Below are 4,989 nucleotides of genomic sequence, written 5' to 3'. Positions count from 1 at the left end.
AAAACACTTAGACATTGGTTAGGCATTTAACCATTTTGCTTGAAATTTCCATTTGACCTGTGTTCCTAATAGTTTTTATATTTGAGTCAGGCATAGGATCAATCAATATATCAAATTATCTCCTTCGACTTATATAAATCATTCAACAAAGAGTAAATATACATTTTGTTTTCATATCTAAAATTTACTTGTGCTCTAAAATAACTTTTTATTCATCCAAACTTAGTAGACAGGTTTGTAGCATGTAAGTTGAATGAAAACAACACCCAATTACTCTTTTGGAATTCTCTTTCAGAATGTTTCTGGTTAGCTTTTTAATCCTTCAATCTTGTGTATTCGTCCTGGTTTAAAATAGTTTGCACATTGAAATTAGTAACATTTCATCAAGAAATTAGTGACACTTTTTTCTACTGCAATCCATTATAAGAAGGAACCATCATCCTTCGGTACAAGACTAACAAGCATTGTGTAAGAACACCTTCTTAGGTTGACCACTTTGAGACACGACTTCTTGCACCAGGTCTTCATTTTTTGTTTTATGGTAATATGGGTGATGCTACAGTTTGGCACATCTTAGCTCAAATTTTCTTTGCAACTATTTTCTATTGCATAGTATTTTACGGCCCATTTTCAAAGGACTGCAACTACATTTTTGCTAACCTTGCTTGGGCTATATTTAGTAATCATCAAAGCGCATGTGAGTTGTAACTTTATGTTCTAGTCATGTTACGTACCTATGATAAATGCATTGACATTGTTTTGACTCACTTTTTCTTCACATGAAGGGAGTTGGAGAGTTGATAGGTGCTACAATTTTTGATATCAGAAAGACTGGGTTAGCAGCATATATTGTGCGTGTGTTCATGATTATAAGAGGCTTTTACGTTCAGGTATGTTTATGTTTAATTTGGCACAAGCTATTTTTTCAGTGCGTGCTTTAATATTTCTGTTGTTTAAAACTTAATAAGGAACAATGTCATGGTCTTGTAATCAACAACAACACACATGTTTCCAGAGCACAGACATTATGAGACCACCTTACTCACTCGGGTTAGCTGATATCGCCGAAAAATAACTAACCACAACTTATATTCAACCTATAAAACCAGGAACAACTTTCCCACATTGATTAGACGTTTAAATGTTTACATTCATTTAAAAGCACTACAATATTTCCCCATAGTGGATTGTAGAGAATCTCAATGCAAAAAATGGAAATGAAATTCAAGAAAGAGCCCTCATTACTCCAACAACTTCTACTATCACAAGAATAAATGTATGACTTCATCCTAGTTCAAGTCTCATAAACTTGGGTGTGATTATTTACACCTAGTTCTATATTGGCATTTCTTGCTCTGTTCATTTGGTTTTCCACTCATTGTGGGTGAAGATAAGAAGCATAGGGATATGGTGGAAATTAAAAAAGTATTAAGATGCAAAAGTTGTATTCAAATGTAACAAGACCTCTTTGTTTTGGGTAACCACAAAAGTAAATGAAAATGAACATGTGTTACTCAAAATGCTTCTCTAGTGAAATTGTTGGTTGATCAAAGGTAGAATATGGAAATTCTTGAGGTTGTGTGCAATATGCTTAAAGGAACTCTTTGTTTTCGGTAACCACAAAAGTAAATGAAAATGAACATGTGTTACTCAACATGCTTCTCTAGTGAAATTGTTGGTTGATCAAAGGTAGAAGATGGAAATTATATTGCTTTCTATTCGATATTTTGAGCTGCTCATCAAATTCTGTGCTTTAGTTCCTTTAAGTTTTCTTACACTTAAATCACGGGATTTGGAAATCGCACATAAGCTTGAAGTTTCCACTTGCTTAAATATTTTATTTTTAAGTAGTTGTATAAGGCAAGGGCTCTCTAGATTGCCCGGATTCTGGCTAAGCCTTGGGATAAAACTGCCCTAGAGTCTTTGCCAATTTGACTTATTTTCTTTCCCTTTTTAAAGTTTGAATAACAATGAATATGTAGAAATTTCTGTTTTCCCACCCCGGTTTTCAATTTCTCCTTATTTCTCCCATATAGTTAAATGCCCTTTCCCATAACCATACATTTAACAAGCTGAAAAAAATAAATTTGCTGAAAACACAAATTCTGGAAATTTTACAGAATGTTGGAAATTGCATAAATAAAAATCAGCAGTAATAAACAGCCATTAAAACACATTTAAACACTGAGATTTTTGGTCAATGTGACCCTGGAAAAACACCCTACAACTCTTGGGGAAAATCAGTTTGAGAGCTCTTCTTTATTTCTGAAAATTGCCTTTTACAGTGAGAAATTTTCAGCAAAAAATCAGCAAGAAAATTTACAACTTATCTCTTTTCCCATGCTTCATAACAAACTGGAAATTACAGCAAACGGGATAGTAATAAATGTTGTACGGTCTCCTCGATTTTCATTCCCACTTTCAGCATTAAATGCTGTTGTATGGCCCTCGTTTTGCGTGCAAAAAAATCAACAAACTGCTCCTCGATTTTTGTGCAAACCTCTCCTTGAAAATCGTGCCAAAATTTGCCTTTCACTGTGTGCTGAATCAGTTGTACAAATCTGCTCAACTGTTGCCTTGGAATGTGTGCCAAGCTGTTGTCTCCTTCTCCTCCCTGCTCAGAAATCTCTCTTGCGCTCTTGCTCTCCTTCTCCCAATCTGCTCATGAAAAAATTGAATCGAATGTGTTATTTTCCTCCTTTTCCTCCCTTAATATAACTCCAAATGACTTTTGGGTGACCCAAGTGACTTTTGGGTGATCTCTAAATCCAATGGCTGAAATAGATTAGATCAATGGCTGAGATTAAATGCTCATTTAAATCTCACTTTTTATTTTTTAATTCACCCCACTTTAATAAAGACCCACTTAGTCATTTATTTCCAAAGTCACTTTTCCTTTCTAATTTTTCATTGACTTTATAAAAGTCACTTTAAAATTAGACTTAGTAACTTTATCACTTAAAGTCACTTTTAAATTAGATTTAACTTTATAAAATTATAAAGTCACTTTAGGAGAAAAATTAAATTCTTTTGGACACTTTTCCCTAGGCCAAAGATCAAAGCCTAAGGGAACCACCTGTCCTCCGGTACCAAATTTCAACACTCCCTCTTACCGAGGAAGGTGTTCCTCACCACACCCATCTTGTCTCTGAAGTAGACATGCTTGCCCCGTGGTAAGGCTTTGGTAAGGATATCTGCAACCTGCTCATCAGTGGAAATATACTCAAGCTTCACAACTCCCTTCTGAACATAGTCTCTGATGAAATGATATCTGATCCCGATATGCTTTGACCTGTCATGAAATACTGGATTCTCCGTGAGTTTAATGCAACTCTGATTATCACAGTAAATCATTGAAGTTCTCAACGGCTGACCAAATAAGCCAAACAACATCTTGCGAAGCTAGATAGCCTCACAACTAGCTAGACTGGCTGCCATATACTCTGCTTCCGCTGAACTCAGTGCTACTGACTGCTGCTTCCGGCTGAACCATGACACTACTGCTGAACCCAACCCAAAACAGCACCCTGAAGTGCTCTTCTTATCAGAAGCACAACCTGCCCAATCAGAATCAGTGTATCTTGCCAATCTCACTCCATCTCCCTGCCTGTAGTCTAGACCATAATCCACTGTCCCCTGCAAGTATCGCAAAATGTGTTTTGCAGCCACCCAATGAACCTTCCTAGGCTCACACATAAACTGACTCATCGTGTTGACTGCAAAACAGATATCTGGTCTAGTGTTGACCAAATACATCAAGGAACCAATCAGTTGTCTGTACAATGTGGGATCCACCAACTCGGAATCTGAAGCATGAAGCTTCTTCCAGTTGGTGATCATTGGTGTCGACATGGGTCTACAATCCTCCATGTGGAATCTGCTAAGAATGTCCACAATATACTTCCCCTGCCCCAGGAAGAAATGCCCCTCCTCCTGCCACACCTCCAAACCCAAAAAGTAATGCATCAAGCCGATGTCCTTCATCTCAAACTCTATCGCAAGATCTCTCTTGCAGTGCTCTATGAGTCTCTCTGCACCTGTAACGATCAAGTCATCCACATACAACACCAGAATGAGAGGCTCCTCACCAATCACAATAAATTAAAGGTTCGGATCTGCCTCACTCTTTGTGAAACCCATCCCCTGCAAATATGTATCTATCCTGGAGTACCAAGCTCTGGGAGCTTGCTTCAGGCCATAAAGGGCCTTCTTCAGTCTACACACATGGGACTTCTTCCCATGCACCTCAAAGCCCTATGGCTGCTCAATGTACAGCTCCTCCCGTATGAAGTCATTGAGAAATGCGGTCTTCACATCCATCTGGTGGATCTTCTAACCCATCTCTGCTGCTATCGATATAATGGAGCGGATCGAAGTATATCGAGCCACGGGAGGGAAGGTCTCCTCATAATCAACTCCCTCTACCTGGGAGAACCCTCTAGCCACAAACCTCACTTTGAATTTCTCAATGCTGCCATCTGCAGCATGCTTTACCTTGTAAAGCCATCTGGAAGTAACCACGGATTTGCCCTCAGGCCTCGGCACCACCTCCCAAACATCATTCTTCATGATAGAAGAATACTCCTCCTGCATGGCCTCTCTCCAGACCTGCTGACTAGCTGCCTCCTCATAGCTAGAAGGCTCAGAGTCAAGGATGCTGGTAACCATCGCCATATGGCTACAAAACCTCTCAGGTGGTCTACTCTCTCTGACAGGCCTCTTCGGCTCAGCAATAGATGTGGCATCTCTCAAGGTGTCCTGAAGCCACTTGGGCTTTCTCTTCCCTGAGCATGCTTCTCCCATAGGAGAATGAAACTCCTCCTCCTCATCACCATCAGTAGCCTAAACTCCTGACTGTCTGTCTGCTGTCCTCCTGCCTGCACCTGAACCTGTAGAAGCTAAGGCACCGTGTGAACTGTCCATCAATGGACTCCCTAGTGAACTACTCTGTGAACTGCTCTGCATGTTGCCCGGAGCACCACCCCTCTG

Source organism: Pinus tabuliformis, chromosome 2_1 (genome assembly GCF_031772625.1).
Source record: "Pinus tabuliformis cultivar Carrire ecotype Pingquan chromosome 2_1, CPIR1, whole genome shotgun sequence".
Classification (NCBI taxonomy): Eukaryota; Viridiplantae; Streptophyta; class Pinopsida; order Pinales; family Pinaceae; genus Pinus; species Pinus tabuliformis.
This window is presented reverse-complemented; position numbering follows the sequence as displayed.